The following is a 21,715-nucleotide window of genomic DNA, read 5'->3' as shown; positions in this document are numbered from 1 at the left end:
TTGTTGTCACATTTCCTGTAACACAGTTCTTTCTCGGTTGTCCCTTTCAGATACCTCAGTACATGTTTTACTGTAGTCCATTGGTCTTCAGTTGGCTCAGTAAAGTACTGTGAAAGTTTACTGACTATAAAACTCAAGTCCGGTCTTGTGCATGTAGCCAAATAGATCAGACTACCAACTGCCTCTCTGTACCTTTTGACATCACTCATCTTTTCTGCATCATCAGCATAGTTCAGTTTTTGCTCACAAGGTGTCTGTCTTTCTTTACAATCCTGCATGTTGAATCTTTCAAGTATTTTTTCCACATATTGTTTTTGTGACATTTTTACACAGTTATCACTCTGGTCAAAATCTATACCAATGAAATGTCTCAGTTTACCCAAATCCTTCATTTTGAATTTTGCTGCAAGCATTTTCTTCACAACAGTTAGTTCACTTTCATCACTAGCAGCAATGATCAGGTCATCTACCCATACAATCAGAATCACCTTCTTATTTTCTGTCATTTTTGTGTAAACACAATGGTCAGCGGGGTTTTGCACGAAGTTGTTCTCACTCAGATATTCATGCAACAACTTGTTCCAATTCCGGCCTGATTGTTTTAGCCCATATAGCGACTTTTTCAACTTGCACACCAGTTTTTCATTTGTGTCGGATTTTACCTCATAACCCTCAGGTTGTTCCATGAATACCTCACAATCTATTGGTGCATGAAGATAGGCAGCTTTAACATCCATCTGATGTAAAAGCATGTTTTCTTGTGCTGCCTTTTGCATCAACACTCTGATACTAGTCAGGTTAGCAGTAGGGGAAAATGTTTCTTCATAATCCACACCTATCCTCTGACTATGTCCTTTAGCAACATAACGTGCCTTGTACTTCTCAGATCCATCAACATTGTTTTTGACTGCGTACACCCATCTACCCCCCACTGTCTTCTTACCCTCAGGCAAAGTAGTTAAGGTAAATGTGTCATTTTCACTTAGTGATTGCATCTCTTCATCCATTGCACGACCCATTTCTCTGAGTTAGATGAAGTTATTGCTTCCTTGAATGTTTGGGGAATGTTACACATTGCTCTGTAACAATAATCCATGTTTGTAAGTACTTGATCACAATCCTCCTTATCAGTAACATATTCACTTAAATACCCAGGCCTCTTTCTCACTCTGGAAGGATACCTTGCAGCCTCGCAGTCGAGTTCATTCTCCTGTGACTGGCTGCTCATCTCAGACATGCTTACTGGGATCTGTTCCTGAGTATCTGTGTGTTCTGTACTCACATCAGTCTGTTCTCTGGTCTTGGTGAACCTGTTTGGTGTCTCAAAGTCACCCTCATCATCTGGCACCTTGTCAGTCTGTGTTTGTCTCTCTACTCTTGTTTTAGTCTCAAACTTCACCAGTCTATGCTTCTGTACTTTCCCACTGTCTGGGTAGTAGACCATATAAGCTGGACTGTTCTTGTCATATCCAACAAAAATTCCTTTCTCACACCTTGAGTCTAGTTTTCTCTTGTTCTGCCTGTAGGCATAACACACTGACCCAAATGTCTGCATCCTGGAAAGGTTTGGCCTTCTTCCTGTCAGCATTAAATATGGTGTCTGTTCTGTGCGTCTGTTAAAACATCTATTCCTCACTACAGCTGCTGTTTGCACTGCGTAAGTCCACAACTCTTTAGGTAACTGTTTCTCTATTAACATACACCTGGCCATATCAAAAAGAGTACGCCAATTGCGTTCTGCAGTACCATTTTGGTGTGGTGAGTATGGTGCTGAGGTCTCATGCCTGATTCCATTTTTGCTAAGGAGTGCCTGATACTCATTTCCCATAAACTCTGTTCCATTGTCAGACCTGATACATTTAACTTGCCCATACGGGGCTGTATCAGCCAAAAACTTCTGTGTTGCTTTTGCTGTGTCACTCTTATTTTTCAGAAAATACACAAACACTGCACTGGAATAGTCATCATCATCATCATTATCATCATCATCATCATCATCATCATCATCATCATCATCATTATCATTTATTTATTTATATAGCACTTTAAAAACACACCTGGTAGAACAAAGTGCTGTACAATACTAATATGCACATAATAATAAAACCAAACATAGCAATAAAGTTAAAAAACAATAAAAATGTCAGTTACCCACAGAGTTAAAAGCCAGGGAATAAAAATAGGTTTTTAATAAAGACTGAAAAACTGGCACTGATGCAGCCTGAGTAGTAATATACCTGTACTTTTTTTTACCCCTCCCACACCCCGAGGGCATTTTCCCCCCTCCCTATCCCCCGCCGCGTCCATGTGCGTGTGCACGTGCGCGAGAACGGACTTTTTGCACGTGCATGTGGGTCCAGGGGTCATATGAGTTCACATGTGTTTAATAGCGTATTATTTAATGAAACCATTATGTGTTTTAATTAAACTCTTTTTAAAGGATTGTATAGGTCTCAGAGTTCTGTTATTTAGACATAGATGATTTAATTTAACTACTTTAGGGGTATTTTAACTAGTTAGGAGCCTTTTGCATTTTCTTCAGTGCTATTTAGGAGCAAATAACAGGTATCCCTTTAGAAATAAACAGTGATACTTCTAAAAACCGTGTATTCCCACACAGCATTTAATTTAGCTAGTTTAGGAAGATTTCACTTTTCTAATAGTTTCACAGGCTAGTAGTTTGTTTTTTTAAACAGAGCACCACAAACAACATGTATCCCTTTAGAAATAAACTGTGATACTTCTAAAAGTACATATTCACACTAGAGCTGTATCAACCTCAATGTGGCTTTAATGCAACTAGTCTTATAATTATCTACTAGTCTGCAACAGTTAGACTCGCTGATTACACATAGATGATTTAACTACTTTAGGGGCATTTCACTTTTCTAAAAGTTTCACAGACCAATAGTTTTAAATAGAGCACCGCAAACAACATGTATTTCTTTTAGAAATAAGCTGTGATACTTCTAAAAAACACATATTCCCACACTCTGTAACAGTTAGGCTCCCAAAAGTCTGTAAAACGGTATGAAGCAAACAAAAGATGCTCCTTATCAAGAGTATCCCAGCCCACAGGTGTATATTCACAAACAGTTAATGGCTTTAATGCAACTAGTCTTATCATGTCAGAGGCCAGCAGAAACCATGACCAACAGAGTCTCCAAAGGCTTTCCGCCTTTCTTCTTTCTTTCACACTCTTTTATCTCTACATCTCAGAGGTCAACTGAAAGTAGCCCCACCTATATAAAAACACCCCATCAGACACACAGTATTTTCCTCAGGACTTCACAACTGCCGCAAGGTATATCGTTTTAACTTTTTATTTTTTCACCTGAATGTGCGTTGGAGCCGACTTTGCTACCAGCACAGAGCGTTTCTGACAGTCGGGCGCTGCTTATACAATAGAGAAAAGCAACAATACACCGTGTTTCTCTGCTCCAAGAAATCCGAAGGCCTTTCACAAGGTAAGCATGTCTGTTATACCCAGGGCATAAATGTCTGTATGTCAGTGCTAATTATTCAAAACCTGTTTAAAATGTGACACATATGTTGTCCGAAAACAATTCCTCTAAATTTGCAAAGTTACTGATTTAAAAAATATATATTTTCGAATTTTTAGTTGCATGTCAAACATATGATAGACTCTTGAGCATATTTATATAGCTAAATTCACAATGGTATAACCGTGCTAAATAAAAGAGGCCCAAGCACCAATGCACTCTAATCCACTCTAATAAACTGTATGTTGATAAGTACATGAAGCGTACCTCTACCTCTACAGCTGAAAACAGTTTGTATCCACACTCTGAGGGTCTGCTGAATTGTTTTTAATACAGCACTTTTTGACGAACAGCAGGTGATGAAATCCTCTTTATTGTAGAAACTGTCCCTAAGCTATTGTTGCTCATACTTACTGAGGTCCCTAGCTACTTCCTTACTATGTCAGTAAGCTTTTTTGAAAAGGAAGCTGTTGTAGATTTAAAGAAACATCTTAATTGAAGCAAAGGCAAAAAAAAAACTGGAATGAATTTTATGTGACTGTTCATATTAAAGCCAACAACAAGTGAAAATCCAAAAACGGCTCCAATCCTTTGTATTAATGATCTCCCCCTCTCTCTCTCTCTCTGTAAGTGTGTGTGTGTGTGTGAGTGTGTATGTGAGTGTGAGTGCGTGTGTGTGTGTGTATGTGTGAGTGTGAGTGTGAGTGTGTGTGTGTGCGCGTGCCTTAGAAGTCAATTAATACATTATCCATACTTAAAAAACATCTGAATTTCATTTAGAACTGAGATTCTAAGTTGTAAGCAGAAATCTTATGCACAGCCAGAAACATGTTTCCCCACTTTCACAATGCTGAGGTGTCAAATCCACAACCCCCAACAAATGGTTTGTTACACGCGGGTGGGAAGGCCAAGCTTTACTTACACAGCCTCACACACAGTAGATTTTTAAAGTTGTTGGGTACAGGGGTTTAGCCACAAATGCAACATCCACTTTTGATAAAGATCACTCCACCTGTTTATTTCTTAAGAAATTGAGCATCTTTATTAAGCTCTTATTTATACATGTCTACACAATAATAGACACCGTGTGCTCTGTGACATTATAGTCTTCTACTTCTGCTTCCATCGGTTTGCATTTTAAACTCCCGGCCTTTCAGTTTGTTATGAACGACTTTATATCACAAAATGTTAGAAATATAAAGTGAACGATGCGACTTTTTTTTTATTTTCTGTTTGATGGAAGGACTTAAGACACGAGTTATTTAAACAATTCTAAATGACAGTGTGATGGCCATAGCACTTTACGTGGGCCAAATGTGTTAAGGATAATGTTTATCAATGTAAAATTGCAAAGAACTTGTGGATAGAATATAACATTTTGTAAACAGTTACCTCAGAAGCTGTACTGGTAGATCGATGTATGTAAGGTAAAACTATCCACAGTACTTCCACTTAAGTAGCTAAACATAAAGTCACCCTTACCAATAATCCGCTGCTCCTTGAAAAAGTAGCACAAACAGACAACTGACTGAGCAATGATAAGTAGAACTACCCGAGGCCGAGACTCAAGCAGAAGAAAATTAAAAGTTGTTGTTTTTGTGGCTCGAAAAATTAAAGAAAGTATGTTTAATAATTCAACAAGACCTTCAACACATGTACATTCAAATTCTGGTACAGGCTCATCATTGCTGCTGTTCAATAGTTTTTATCCATTCAAAAAAGTCATTTTACGGCTTTAATGTTTCCAGCTGATAAGGAGAATGAGTGCGTTTCAAATGAGCGTCCAAAGGCTTTAAACATCTGCTTTGTCTGTAACGACAGTATCAAACTACAGAGCATTGTTTTTACTAAAATTCAACATTTTCAGATGAAAATTTGGCTCCTTTTTGTTTTTTTCACTGTAACACCCACCTCAATGCCATTTTTAGGATATTCTTGGTGATCCCACCGTTTTCATATTTAGGCTTTTGGCACTGAGGGTATCTAATACGCATGTTGTTGCTGTGTTTTGTGCTACCAGCTGCGAGGGCTCTGCTTTTGCTTTGAGCAGTCTGTTTTTATTTTGTCTCGTGACTGTGTGTTTTTTTCAAACGAGATCCTCGTCAGTTTGATTTTGTTACCACAAACTTTGTGTGAAGTTCACAACAGAGGTAAAGAGATTTAAACACCCCAGTTTAAGGAGGCAGGCAGGGGTTGAACCAGCTGCACAGGACAGGTGAAGCAGAGAGTGTCCGGGGAGATGTGCAACAGAAGCAGAGGGAACATTTTACAAGATGATAAATGGCACATTTAGGTGATTAAGGATTTGTTGACAAGATTAAAAGACACGTCCGTCAGAGTTCAACAACATTACAGTTTGATTAAATAAAAAGTTTTTAAACTACACAAGGGTCATTTTCTCCTCTGATAGTAATCATATTAAACATGTCAAGAAAGAAAGAGTATAAAGAAAAATAGTAAATGTGTGTCTAATTAAACTCTTCCTGTGAGCCTTACATCATCCTTTAATATGTTTGGTGTTACAAACTTGAAGAAGCACAGAAAAGATCATCAGACATTAATCTAATCAGTTTTCAGCCTTCATTCACATTGAAAAGTTGAAATCTTCCCTGCTAGACCCAAGTGCAGCGTTTAACACCGTTGGCCATAACATTTTATTACAGCTATTATTAAATGGAGAGTCCTCTTCACACACTGAGGTTAATTATGAAGCTCCACAGGCTTCTGTGCAAAGACCAGTTTTGTTTACATCATATGCGCTTTAGAACGCATAGCATAGCATACATTTTCACTGCTATGCATATGATACCCGCTTTTATTGGTTAAACTGCCGGGATGTCTTAGACACATAATGAGCTTTAATTTTCTGCTTCTAAGTTCAGATAGAACTAAGGTTATTGTAACGGGGCGTAAAAATCTTAGAAACACTGTGGCTAACAAGATCCTTACTCTGGATGGCATCGCCTTGAGTAAGGATCTTGTTAGCCACAGGGTTTCTAAGATTTTTAAAACTATTTAAATTTAAAACTATTGGTCTGTGAAACTTTTAGAAAAGTGAAATGCCCCTAAAGTAGTTAAATCATCTATGTGTAATCAGCGAGTCTAACTGTTGCAGACTAGTAGATAATTATAAGACTAGTTGCATTAAAGCCACATTGAGGTTGATACAGCTCTAGTGTGAATATGTACTTTTAGAAGTATCACAGTTTATTTCTAAAGGGATACATGTTGTTTGTGGTGCTCTATTTAAAAAACTACTAGCCTGTGAAACTATTAGAAAAGTGAAATCTTCCTAAACTAGCTAAATTAAATGCTGTGTGGGAATACACGGTTTTTAGAAGTATCACTGTTTATTTCTAAAGGGATACCTGTTATTTGCTCCTAAATAGCACTGAAGAAAATGCAAAAGGCTCCTAACTAGTTAAAATACCCCTAAAGTAGTTAAATTAAATCATCTATGTCTAAATAACAGAACTCTGAGACCTATACAATCCTTTAAAAAGAGTTTAATTAATACACATAATGGTTTCATTAAATAATACTCTATTAAACACATGTGAACTCATATGACCCCTGGACACACATGCACATGCAAAAAGTCCGTTCTCGCGCACGTGCACACGCACATGGACGCGGCGGGGGATAGGGAGGGGGGAAAATGCCCTCGGGGTGTGGGGGGGTAAAAAAAAGTACAGGTATATTACTACTAGCCTGTCTAATATGGAGAGGAAGGTTATTCCAAAGCATCGGTGCGGCAACAGAGAACGCTCGGTCTCCTCTAAGTTTCAGCCGTGACTTTGGGACCGAAAGCAGCAACTGCTCAGCTGACCGAAGGGAACGAGTGGGGACGTGGGGCTTCAACAAGTCAGACAAATAAACAGGTGCCAGACCATTTAGAGATTTAAAAGCCAATGAAAGGACTTTAAAACGGATCCTGAATTCAATTGGAAGCCAGTGTAAAGAGGCCAAAATCGGAGTGATGTGATCAAATTTTCTTCTGCCAGTTAAAAATCGTGCCGCAGCATTTTGCACTAATTGCAAGCGTGACAAAGTGCCCTGCCCTACCCCTGTTAAAAGAGAATTACAATAATCTAAACGTGAGGTAATAAAGGCATGAATAACGCTTTCCAAGTCACGCTTGGAAAGAAAGGGCTTAACCTTTGATAAACGTCTGAGGTGATAAAATGCTGATTTTACCACCCCGTTTACATGGTCATCAAAGGTGAGTGCAGAATCAATTTTAACTCCGAGATTTGTGATCGAACTCTTTAGTTGGGAAGTCAAAGCTGCAAGATCAACATGAGAAGAACGAGAGTATGAGAAGAACGATTTGGGCCAAATAAAATTGCTTCTGTCTTCCGATCATTAAAATTTAAAAAGTTTTTTGCCATCCATGCTTTGACATCAGTAAGGCAGTCAAGCAGAGGTCCAGTTGGGAGACTATCAGAATGACTAAAAGGTAAGTAGAGCTGGCAGTCATCTGCTTATAGATGGAATGGCACTTTATACTTTCGGAAAATCGCGCCAAGAGGCAAGAGGTACAATGAAAACAATAACGGCCCAAGAATAGATCCCTGTGGCACACCCCAAAGCAGAGTGGCCACAGAGGATGAAGCCGACCCCAACGTAACACAAAATGTCCTATTTAAAAGATAGGACTTTAACCACAAAAGTGCCGAACCAGTAATTCCCACACAGTGCTGTATGCGGGAGATCAGCAAATCATGATCCACAGTGTCAAATGCAGCTGTCATGTCCAACAAGGTGTTCGCTCGCTCTGTGGTAGAGTATCACTTCCTGTTCCTGCTCAAACACAGTGGTGTTTCTGAGTAGCTTATTTGCTTAGCGATTTAATTAACAACTTTTAAATACATTCTTCTTTCATAGTATAATCTTCACGTGCTTCCTCCGAAGCACACTTTCTGTGTACTCACTACCTAATTTATAGCCAAAGTATTCACTCACTGTCTCTGTACTGTCTCGCTAGCCTAGCTTAGCTCGTAGCCGACTCATTAGCACCATGGCTACTTCACCTGTCCCTCCTGCACTTTCTTGCTCATTGTGTCAGATGTTTAGTTACTCCTCGGCCTCCTTTAGCAGTAATGATATCTGTAACAAATGTAGCATATTTGCAGCGCTGGAGGCCAGGATTACTGAATTGGAGACTCGGCTTCGCACCCTTCATTCACCCGCAGCTAGCCAGGCCCCTGTAGCTGGTGCAGCCGAAAATAGCGTAGGCCCCGCTAGCTGTTCCCCGGCAGGTCCCAAGCAGCTGGGGAATCAGGGCGGCTGGGTCACGGTGAGGAGGAAGCATAGTCCTAAACAGAAGCCCCAGGTACACCACCAACCCGTTCATGTGTCTAACCGTTTTTCCCCACTCGGCGACACACCCGCCGGGGGTCAAACTCTGGTAATTGGCGATTCTGTTCTCAGACATGTGAAGCTAGAGACACCGGCAACCATAGTCAATTGTCTTCCAGGGGCCAGAGCAGGCGACATTGAAGGAAATTTAAAACTGCTGGCTAAGGGTAAACGTAAATTCAGTAAAATCATAATTCACGTCGGCAGTAATGACACCCGGTTACGCCAATCGGAGGTCACTAAAATCAATATTGAATCGGTGTGCAACTTTGCCAAAACAATGTCGGACTCTGTAGTTTTCTCTGGTCCCCTCCCCAATCAGACCAGGAGTGACATGTTTAGCCGCATGTTCTCCTTAAATTGCTGGCTGTCTGAGTGGTGTCCCAGAAACGATGTGGGCTTCATAGATAATTGGCAAACCTTCTGGAGGAAACCTGGTCTTGTTAGGAGAGATGGCATCCATCCCACTTTGGATGGAGCAGCTCTCATTTCTAGAAATATGGACAAATTTATTAAACCCCCCAAAATATGACTATCCAGAGTTGGGACCAGGAAGCAGAGTTGCAGTCTTACACGCTTCTCTGCAGCTTCTCTCCTCCTGCTACCCCCCCAAAAACCCATCTCCATAGAGACTGTGTCAGCTCCCAAACAGACAAAAAACAAACTAAAAACCAGCAACAAACAACTTAAACATAAACAATCACAAAGAAAGAACAATACAGTATCCACATCTGAACCAAAGAGTAAAACAGTGAAATGTGGATTATTAAATATTAGGTCTCTCTCCTCCAAGTCTCTGTTAGTACATGACTTAATAATTGATCAACAAATTGATTTACTCTGCCTTACAGAAACCTGGTTGCAGCAGGATGATTATGTTAGTTTAAATGAATCAACACCCCCGAGCCATTCTAACTACCAGAAATCTCGAAGCACAGGCCGAGGGGGCGGTGTGGCAGCAATTTTTCACACCAGCCTATTAATTAATGAAAGACCAAGACAGACTTTTAATTCATTTGAAAGCCTGATGCTTAACATTGTCCACCCCAGCTGTGAAACTCAGAAACCAGTCTTACTTGTTATCATCTATCGTCCACCTGGGCCTTACACAGAGTTTCTGTCTGATTTCTCAGACTTTATATCTAATTTAGTTCTGAGCTCAGATAAAATAATTATTGTGGGTGATTTTAACATCCATGTAGATGCTAAAAATGACAGCCTCAACATGGCATTTAATCTGTTATTAGACTCAATTGGTTTCTCTCAAAATGTAAAAGAACCCACCCACCACTTTAATCACACTCTAGATCTTGTTCTAACATATGGCATCGAACCTGAACATTTAACAGTGTTTCCTGAAAACCCTCTCCTGTCTGATCATTTCCTGATAACATTTACTTTTACAATAACTGATTACACAGCGGTGAAGAGTAGACTTTATCAAAGTAGATGTCTTTCTGAAAGCACTGTAACTAAGTTTAAGAATATAATCCACCCACTGTTATCATCTCCAATGCCCTGTACCAACACAGAGCAAAGCAGCTATCTGAACGCTACCCCAACAGAGGTCGATTATCTTGTTAATAATTTCACCTCCTCACTACGTACGACTCTGGATACTGTAGCTCCTGTGAAAACTAAGGCCTCAAATCAGAAGTACCTGACTCCGTGGTATAATTCTGAAACACGTACCCTAAAGCAGATGACTCGTAATCTGGAGAGGAAATGGCGTGTCACAAATCTAGAGGATCATCATTTAGCCTGGAGAAATAGTTTGCTGCTTTATAAGAAAGCCCTCCGCAAAGCCAGAACATCTTACTATTCATCACTGATTGAAGAAAATAAGAACAACCCTAGGTTTCTCTTCAGCACTGTAGCCAGGCTGACAAAAAGTCAGAGCTCTTTTGAGCCAACCATCCCTTTAACGTTAACTAGTAATGACTTCATGAACTTCTTCACAAATAAAATTTTTATCATTAGAGAAAAAATTACCAGTAATCATCCCACAGATGTAATATTATCTACAGCTACTCTTAGTACCATTGATGTTAAGTTAGACTCTTTTTCTCCAATTGATCTTTCTGAGTTAACTTCAATAATTACTTCCTCCAAACCATCAACGTGTCTTTTAGACCCCATTCCTACAAAACTGCTCAAAGAAGTCCTGCCATTAATTAATTCTTCGATCTTAAATATGATCAACCTATCTCTAATAATCGGCTATGTACCACAGGCCTTCAAGCTGGCTGTAGTTAAACCTTTACTCAAAAAGCCATCTCTAGACCCAGCAGTCTTAGCTAATTATAGGCCAATCTCCAACCTTCCTTTCATATCAAAAATCCTTGAAAGAGTAGTTGTCAAACAGCTAACAGATCATCTGCAGAGGAATGGTTTATTTGAAGAGTTTCAGTCAGGTTTCAGAGCTCAGCACAGCACAGAAACAGCTTTAGTGAAGGTTACAAATGATCTTCTTATGGCCTCTGACAGTGGACTCATCTCTGTGCTTGTCCTGCTAGACCTCAGTGCAGCGTTCGATACTGTTGATCATAATATCCTATTAGAGCGATTAGAACATGCTGTAGGTATTACAGGTACTGCACTGCAGTGGTTTGTATCATATCTATCTAATAGACTCCAATTCGTGCATGTAAATGGAGAGTCCTCTTCACACACTGAGGTTAATTATGGAGTTCCACAGGGTTCAGTGCTAGGACCAATTCTGTTTACATTATACATGCTTCCCTTAGGCAGCATCATTAGAAGACATAGCATACATTTTCACTGCTATGCAGATGACACCCAGCTCTATCTGTCCATGAAGCCAGATAACACACACCAATTAGTTAAACTGCAGGAATGTCTTAAAGACATAAAGACCTGGATGGCCGCTAACTTTCTGCTTCTTAATTCAGATAAAACTGAGGTTATTGTACTCGGCCCTGAAAATCTTAGAAATATGGTATCTAATCAGATTCTTACTCTGGATGGCATTACCTTGGCCTCCAGTAACGCGGTGAGGAACCTTGGAGTCATTTTTGACCAGGACATGTCCTTCAATGCACATATTAAACAAATATGTAAGACTGCTTTCTTCCATTTGCGCAACATCTCTAAAATTAGAAATATCCTGTCTCAGAGTGACGCTGAAAAACTAGTTCATGCATTTATTACTTCCAGGCTGGACTACTGTAATTCATTATTATCAGGATGTCCAAAAAACTCACTGAAAAGCCTTCAGCTAATCCAAAATGCTGCAGCAAGAGTCCTGACAGGGACTAGAAAGAGAGAGCATATTTCTCCTGTTTTGGCTTCCCTTCATTGGCTTCCTGTTAAATCCAGAATTGAATTCAAAATCCTGCTCCTCACATACAAGGTCTTAAATAATCAGGCCCCATCTTATCTTAATGACCTTGTAGTACCATATCACCCTATTAGAGCGCTCCGCTCTCGCTCTGCAGGCCTACTTGTTGTTCCTAGAGTATTTAAAAGTAGAATGGGAGGGAGAGCCTTCAGTTTTCAGGCCCCTCTTCTGTGGAACCAGCTTCCAGTTTGGATTCGGGAGACAGACACTATCTCTACTTTTAAGATTAGGCTTAAAACTTTCCTTTTTTCTAAAGCATATAGTTAGGGCTGGACCAGGTGACCCTGAATCCTCCCTTTGTTATGCTGCAATAGATGTAGGCTGCCGGGGGATTCCCATGATGCATTGAGTTTTTCCTTTCCAGTCACCTTTCTCACTCACTATGTATTAATAGACCTCTCTGCATTGAATCATATCTGTTATTAACCTCTGTCTCTCTTCCACAGCATGTCTTTATCCTGTCTTCCTTCTCTCACCCCAACCGGTCGCAGCAGATGGCCGCCCCTCCCTGAGCCTGGTTCTGCCGGAGGTTTCTTCCTGTTAAAAGGGAGTTTTTCCTTCCCACTGTCGCCAAAGTGCTTGCTCATAGGGGGTCATATGATTGTTGGGTTTTTCTCTGTATCTATGAAGCGCCTTGAGGCGACTTTTGTTGTGATTTGGCGCTATATAAATAAAATTGAATTGAATTGAATTGAATTGAACAAGACCAGCACTGCATATTTACCACGGTCTGTCGCTATCAGGATGTCATTCATAACTTTTACGAGGGCTGTCTCCGTGCTGTGGAATGGCTTAAAGCCGGACTGAAAGATTTCTGACAATTTAGAGTCATTCAAGTAGTCCATCAACTGAGTATAAACAATCCTTTCCAGAATCTTACTAAGAAAGGGAAGCTTAGAGATGGGTCTAAAATTTGATATGACTGAAATGGTTTCTTAAGTAAAGGATGTATGACTGCATGCTTAAATTCCCTAGGTACTTGACCAGACAAAAGACTAGTATTAATAATGTTCAGAATATGTGGTCCGATGATAGGAAATACCTTTTTAAGAAAACGGGGAGGAACAACGTCATTTGGAGAGCCACACGGTTTAGCATTCAACACAAGTTTCTCTAAATCAGATAAAACAATTGGTAGAAAAGCAGAGAACAGACTTGAGCAAGAACCATGCATGGCTGGGTCAGCAATAGGTAGAGTCAGAGGTCTCAAACTAGCAACCTTGTCCACAAAATAATTAAGAAACTTATTGCACATAGCCGCAGAAGAGTGCAAAAGAATATAGCCTTCCGGATTAAGTACAGAATTTATAGTATTATATAGAACACGAGGGTTATGCGAACTGGCAGCAATAAGTTGAGAAAAATAGGAGTGCTTGGCAGCCTTTACTGCTCTCTGATATACTTTCCAGCTAGTCTTAAGAGCTTCCATATAGACGCACAACCTATCTTTTTTCCACCGTCTTTCACATCTACTACATTCTTTTCTAGCGGCTCTAGTAAAATTAGTTAGCCAAGGACTAGCCTTTGGCTGGCATTGTCTGAATATAAAAGGAGTGACAGCGTCAAGGACGGATTTACAAGCAGAATCCAAACAAGAAACTAATCCATCTGAGATGGACAACTCAGGAGGATAAGAAATAAATTGGTCAAACAATATGGAAAACCGCTCGGCAGTATCTGAGCCAAAAGCACGATAACATCGAGCAGGTACAGCACGCTTAAGAACAGGATTAAAACGAACAATATCACATAAAATAGGCATATGGTCAGAGAACACCGCATCCTCGACGAGTACGTTATGGACAGATAAACCATGTGATAAAACCAAGTCCAGTGTGTGACCACGTTCTTGAGTGGCACCTTTAACAGACTGAACAAAGTTAAAAGAGTTCACTAAGTTAAGAAAGTCCTTAGCCAGGGGCTTCCCCGGGCAGCAGACGTGTATATTAAAATCACCAAGTAAAAGGATCTGGTCATACCGTGATGCACAGTCAGCAAGAAACTCTGAGAACTCGGATAAAAACTCCTTGTTATATTTTGGGGGCCGATAAACAATCGTACACAACAGCGAAGACGAGTGGCCCAGTTCACACAAACAGAGTTCAAAACTGGTGTGGCGTGTTGATGGGGATAGCTGCTGAAAGTCAAGATGTGCCTTAAAAACAACAGCTAGCCCTCCTCCGCAACCAGAAACTCTCGGAACACTAAAAAAGGCACAGCCAGCCGGCAGTAATTCAGAAAAGGCACTTAACTCACTGGGTGGAATCCAAGTTTCAGTCAAACAAAGAAAATCCAGTGCATGGGAAGCAAAAAATTCCTTCAAAATGAAGGTCTTATTTGCCACCAATCTGGCGTTAATTAATCCCAACCTGAGAGGAATTGGCTCGGGAGCTTCCGAGGCAGCAACAACCAGATCCACAGGTCGGAGGTTTGTTTGGTCCACTCCACGCCAACGCAGATGTCGGAGAGGAGAGGGTTTTGCAGAACCCTTCTCGAGAGAGCCCACAACAGGAACCAAGCAGGAGTCCACCGGGTCCAAAGCATGCAACGGCACCAAGAGTCGCGGGCAGGATCGACAAATTGAGCGAAGCTCATGAGGAAAACAAGAGATCCTGAGTCTCAGTTTGACAAGGCGACCTCCACGGTTACCCCGTCTCCTGCGTCGCTTCCGCACATCCAGTGGCAATGGTAAGGAGCGCCAGTGAGGTGGTGTTACTTCCAAATCGGGAGGCAGAAAGCCTTGGTTGTCATTTCCAAACCGAGCTAAAGCTTGGGTAGATAAGCCTATTTCCAATAATGTCTGGCGATCATAAAACAATGTAGGGCTGACATGTTGCACAAAATTGACTAAAAACAATAAAATAAAACAAATAGAAGAGAGCGATAGACGGCATGCCAAACACACAGGCGCCATCTTAGTCAGTTATTGACGATGCACTAGCATTTCAGTGAATGATAGTGCAAATCTATATCCATCTCTGGACTCTGGGGCTACTGGACCAGCTAGATCTGTGTGTACCAGCTCTAAGGTGGTTTTGGCTCGTGCATCAGGGTCCCTGTTTCTAGTTTGAACAAACTTTCCCCGTGTGCACACTTCACAATGCAAGACAGATTTATCTGTTTTTCCTTTGATTGCCATACCATCAACAACACCCTGTAATTTCTGAATGTCATCATAATTACAGTGACCAAGAATTTCATGCCATGTTTGCATGTCATAGCAACCCTTACACTGGTCTTTACCTTCAGTGTTTACTGTTTGTAGGTAGTACAGTCTGTTGTACTCATATATTGGGAACCTTGTACCGTCTTTGTGTCGCAGGGTGTCTTTTCCTTGCTTGAAGATCATAGTTGCTCCATTTGAGGTAGCTGCTTTCACAGAGAAGATGTCTTGTGGATACGATGGGATGTACAGTGCCTGTTTCAAGGTTGTTTTGTGGCACTGCCCCCTGCTGTCCATCAAGCAAAACTCTGCCTCCCCTCTTTGCTCTGCAACTCCAGTGCACTTGGTGCCGTCAGCCAACTCTACGTAGTGTGACTTGGGCTGGAAACTGTCGCCGAATCTCCTGAACTTCGTTATATCTGTAACAATATGCGAAGTTGCCCCTGTGTCCACCATCAGACCCTTTTTGTTGATGCCATGCTCTGACTGGAACGCTGCACCCTCGCTGCTTACCCGGAATGCGTAGTCTTTGCTACCCGACTCCTCGGAAACTTTCCGTGCATTGTCTTGCCGCCGTTTCCGTCTGCATGTTGAGTCCGGATGGGTGGTGCTTTTACACTCGCTGCACCACTGCTTGCGCTGACACGTCCTGGCTTTGTGTCCCTTTAGTCCACATCTGAAACACACTATGTCTGCGTTGCCGGCCCCACGGTCATTCGATTTTTCAAACGTGGGATTGTCGCTCGGTCGTGCACGTGCTTTCATGATGTTGTCATCTGACGCTGCGGCGCGCATTTTCTCTGTCTTCAAAGCTTCGCAGTTTAGTTTTAAATTCAGCAAAAGTCACTTCAACTTCACTTTGTGTGACATGGATCGCAAACGGTTTGAACGATTCTGGCAGTCCCTTCAAAACCATTGCTACCAATAGCCCATCACTCAATGTTTCACCAGCATTCCTCAGGGCTGTGATTATTGTCTCTGCTCGTATCACATACTCAGTCACACTCTCACTGCTGGACTTTTGGAGCAAAGTGAGTTCTGTATACAGGCTAATTATACGAGGCTTTCCTTTACCTGCATAATAGTTTCTTAGAATCCCCAGCGCCTTCCGTCCATAATCCGCTGCTTCTCACATAACAAGAGACAAACTTTTGTCATCCAGAAACTGGATCAGCTCCGCGTAGGCCTCTACATTCTTTGCTCTCTCTTCTTCTCCCTCCACGTCGGTAGGCTGCTTCAAAATCAAACTGCTCTAAGACAGCTGAGCACACAGGAGAAAGACTCGGATCTGAGGCAGCAGTCGGCGAGACAAGAGCCCTAATAGATAGAAGCTTGTTGTTAAAAATGCTAAAAAATCATCACAAATACTTGGTGAAGAAATGACTCTGACATTATCACGTCAACGAAGAAGGACATTAAAAAGTACCTGAGGCCTGTGACTGTTTACTGACACTAAGTTTAAGACAAACTGTGTCTGCAGGTTTTACAGCTTCTTGGTGAGCAGAAAGACAGAAAGTCCTTAAAATCTGTAGAGAAACATACAATCTGTCCTTTTTCCATCTCCTTTCAGCGTGTCTACAGTCACGTCTAAGGGAGCGCGTATGTTCATTCAACCACAGCTCTGATAAATGCTGAGCGCACAGAGTCCTGAACGGAGCAATAGAGTCCAAAATATCAGTGCAGGTAGAATGAAGAAAGTCCGAAAGGTCCTCAACACGTTAACAGCTGGAGTTCATTATTCCAGAGTCCATAAAGGCAGCAGAAAAAGCGGCGCTGTTAGAGCATTAAGCGCTCGCTTTTTACGCGCTGAGGCACACGGCTTATCTACCGAGCTGCGCAGCGTTACAGTGAACAACACAGGAAGATGATCGGAGATGCCCAACTCAGATATTTCAGTGACGCACACATCCAGCCCGTGGAAAAGCTCCAAGTCTAGTGTGTGACCTTTTTCATGCGTGGGACCAGTAACCCACTGGGTCAAATTAAAAGAGTCAATAATATTTAAAAAGTCCTTGACCAGAAGTTTAGAGTCACAGCAGACATGGATATTAAAATCACCAAGGCAGCCTCATCAGAAGACATAGCACACCCAGCTCTATCTGTCCATGAAGATAACACACACCTATGAGTTAAACTGCAGGAATGTCTTAAAGACATAAAGACCTGGATGGCCGCTAACTTTCTGCTTCTTCATTCAGATCAAACTGAGGTTATTGTACTCGGCCCTGAAAATCTTAGAAATATGGTATCTAAGCAGATTCTTACTCTGGATGGCATTACCTTGGCCTCCAGTAACACTGTGAGGAACCTTGGAGTCATTTTTGACCAGGACATGTCCTTCAATGCACATATTAAACAAATATGTAAGACTGCTTTCTTCCATTTGCGCAACATCTCTAAAGTTAGAAATATCCTGTCTCAGAGTGACGCTGAAAAACTAGTTCATGCATTTATTACTTCCAGGCTGGACTACTGTAATTCATTATTATCAGGATGTCCTAAAAACTCACTGAAAAGCCTTCAGCTAATCCAAAATGCTGCAGCAAGAGTCCTGACAGGGACTAGAAAGAGAGAGCAGATTTCTCCTTTATTCCCTTCATTGGCTTCCTGTTAAATCCAGAATTCAAAATCCTGCTCCTCACATACAAGGTCTTAAATAATCAGGCCCCATCTTATCTCAATGACCTTGTAGTACCATATCACCCTATTAGAGCACTTTGCTCTCGCTCTGCAGGCCTACTTGTTGTTCCTAGAGTATTTAAAAGTAGAATGGGAGGCAGAGCCTTCAGTTTTCAGGCCCCTCTTCTGTGGAACCAGCTTCCAGTTTGGATTCAGGAGACAGACACTATCTCTACTTTCAAGATTAGGCTTCAAACTTTCTTCTAACTTAACGATTAAGTCCCTGTATTCCACCGTTATATGGAAATCAGCCATTATAACTTGTGTCAAATCTACTTGTACCTCACAGTTTTCTAAGCACACAGAGAGCAGTAAACCTCAGAGCAGCAGCACATCAGACTGTGCAAAAAATCTAGAAGAGAAAATATTTCGACCCATTTCTAAATGATTCTTGTGACCATGCTGCACCACAACACCTGATCTCTGGTTTCCTCACCTCTTCAATCCCACTTTAATACTTGACTAAACTCATTTTCCTGTTTAGGTGTTGAGGCAAAGCCGCCCATCTACAATGCAGGCAACAGCAAACGGAGCTATTTTTTATTCCCTTTGAGTTTTTTCTACTTTTGTGCTACAAAATATTCAAGCTGATTAAATTTATTAGAATAAAAGTTCAGATAATTTTTCATATTAATGTTGAAGGTAGAAATTCAGGTAACTTTGCACAAAAACTGGCAGAAATTTCCTTCAAAGATGGAGTTTTTACTTTAATACTGTGAGTACATTTCAGAGCCTGGACTCTTTTACCTTTACTTGAGTAAAGAAGTTGAATCAGTATTTCAGCTTTAAGAGGGTATTTTGACACAAACATCAGTCCTTCTACTTGAGTATGTTTCTGTAATCCACCAGTGTGCTCATGCTTTTTTAAGTTAAAATCATATTTTTAAAGATCAAATATAATTATTTTTGTTATTTGTGGATTTTAAATGTCCTTGACAGAGACAGATGATGATCATTATCCTGCACTGTGGTCTCAGGTTTGGTCAAGCTAGCACAATGTGATGCCTCAAAAGCATTTGTTTCATTTATCTTTAATGTTTGCTTAAAGTAATTATTTTGTATGTACTTAAGTTAAAAAGAACAGTAAAAAGAGTTAAAAATGTTAAGAAGCTTTAATTTTGAAGGTGAACTTGCTAATAACCTCACTTCCTGGTGGGCTACCTGTATTGCTTCATTTCCTGTTTAATTCCTCTTCCTGGTTCTCTAAGAGGGAGAGTGACTGTCACTACCCGATCCGTACCGGAAACCCGATCGGTACCCCGCATGCGCAAATCTTACGTCACTTCCTCTCTTTTCCAACATTGCGACATTCAATATATTTGAATGGTACGGTTAGCGCCCAGTTAGCTCCTAGCATTTCTCAACAGCTCTGCCTCCTTTTCGACTGCCCGGGACATTTAAACAATGGATAATCCGTATACAAAGAAATTCATGCTTTTCTCCTCAACAGAGAGCGTCCCCCGATTGAGCAACAGCGCCGTAAAATAAGAAGAATGGCGCCTAATTACAGAGTTAATAATGCAGACTTTGTAATATCTCACGTGTAGATTCATCAGCCAGATTAAGTGTTTACTGACAATTGACAGTGATAGCGCACATCATCATCACTATTCCAACAATCCTCTCCTCACAGACAAGCATAAACACACTCGACTATCGCTAAATCAGATTTAACACACGTTCGTAATGACGATAATTCAGTTTATAATAGGCTTTATTCGCTCGGTCAGCAGGTGGCGGTATCCTCGTACACTGGGGAGTAAAGTGCCAGGATTGTGAGTGATTGCTGAAAATGTTGAAATGTACTCACTCACTTTTTATTATTATTCGTAAATATGTGTACAAATGGTTGGTTTTTTGTACTGTTTTTATCAATAAATCTCATCAACAAAGGACATACACCCATGTGTGTTGATTTCTCCCTAAGATGGCAAACTGAAACACTCCAAGTTGGTGACTTTTGGAGATTTATTTCCCTGGATGATTGAGAATGCATCAAGACGAACACAAAAGGAAGTTCACAGCTTTTAGCAGCTCCCCCACCCCTCATTCACACACCCCCACTCCCCTCCAGAATTCCCAGATAACAACCTAATTTACATATGAATGACTAGACAATTTAGCTTCCACTTGGCTGAAGCTAAAGCCTAGCTAAAAGCCTACCAGCCATTTGGCTGGAAGGCGAGTCTTAAAGGTAGAAAAGCCAAATGGCTGCTCTCTGGGGACTCTAAGTGGTAAACGATCATTATTTCTATTCTGTATTTCTTTTCAACTACAGTTTTCACCGCTTGTCAAATGAAGATTCTGAGTAAAAAGTCAACTCTACTCGGACTCGTGTATTCATTGACAGAGGTTTAGCTTGGTGTTTACTAGCAGTAACACAGCTGCTGCAGGCAAATCAGTCGTGTGATCGTGTGTGAGAGGAGAAGGACTGTAAAGGAGTTTGGTGTTAAAAGCTCTGTATGAATGTGGGAGACTTTGAAGGGCTTTAAAAAGGCCAATATAAAATAAAAGGCAGCAAAATTGCTGAGTGTGAAAGTCACCAGACTTATCAGACCTCTGTGATTAAGACCTGTAAGAACACCTATTTGTACTTGTTGGCATTATATCAAATACACACATATATTAAGCCTTGTGGACAGTCATAGCCTGCTGCTAGCATGAATGCTAAATGTACTGCAGTGGATGATCAGCAGAAAAAGATGTTGTCAGTTTGACTGTTTGCTGTATTTAAAGTGTTTTTCTCAGTTCGTCTGTATTCAAAGTGCATTCGGGGCTTTAGCTGACAGCTCTTTGTGCTAACAAACTAAACTCTCTTAGTTTAAGCCAACAGCCTTTACCAAACACAAAGCCTGCTGCTGCCTCCATGGGTTAGCTTGTTTGACTGGTGTTTACACCAATGAAATCTAAATCACACTAATGTGTCCTCCAAGGTGTTTGGTGGGAGCACTGAGTGAAACATAAGAGCTCTGGTAAAATAACAAACAGGGCTGTGAGAGCAACTGAAGTGATAAAAATACTGTTTAAAGATAAAAAACACTTTGATGTTCTCTCGTCACCTAACAAAGTCCAAACCCTGTGAACTATTTTAGCTTTAATAATTGTGGATTCAGGTATCCTGAACCCATCTTTGGACATTTGTAATTAAATATTTTAAAACTCCATCAGAGACTCCTGATGTGGCTGTTTGGAGAAGGAAAAGAGGGACAAAGTGGAGCGTCGAGCTGAGGCTTCATTCACTGCAAACCTACAGTTATGTTTTCTTATTTCTGCTGTTTGCATGTTCACAGCTGAAATAAAGCTGCCTCTTTGACTTCATCCTGTTGTGTTTGGGTCCAATCCTGCCTGCCACACAGCGCTACAGGACAAAGTCTAAGATTTTTTATCTTTTTAATGAATCTTTGGTCATATTTATCCAGGAAAACACAAACATGTAAAGGAGTCATCACAGTTCTCTGACCTCGTTGGTCCAGGTTCACCACTGAACTCTGGAGGGTGACCTTTGGACCCATCACTCCTCACAGACGGACAGCTGGATCCTGCAGACTGTGACCTCTGACCTCTGCAGACACAAACATGTTTTATTCAATGATCAATTCTCTGATAAAGTGATTGAAGCAGCTGTGGTCACACAGACTGCAGATAATG

The 21,715-nt window shown here is 40.9% G+C and overlaps 1 pseudogene across 1 annotated transcript in view; it reads right to left on the bottom strand.

The window, feature by feature from the left end:
• The window catches only part of LOC145425145 (NACHT, LRR and PYD domains-containing protein 12-like), a 363,340-nt pseudogene that overhangs the window by 300,524 nt on the left and 41,101 nt on the right, over window positions 1-21,715 (bottom strand). The gene's annotated exons all lie outside the window — the stretch shown is intronic.

The sequence above is a fragment of the Astatotilapia calliptera genome, chromosome 3, assembly GCF_964374335.1.
Source record: "Astatotilapia calliptera chromosome 3, fAstCal68.1, whole genome shotgun sequence".
Lineage (NCBI taxonomy): Eukaryota > Metazoa > Chordata > Actinopteri > Cichliformes > Cichlidae > Astatotilapia > Astatotilapia calliptera.
Note: the sequence above shows the minus strand (reverse complement) of the source record. Positions and strands in the feature narration are given on the sequence as shown.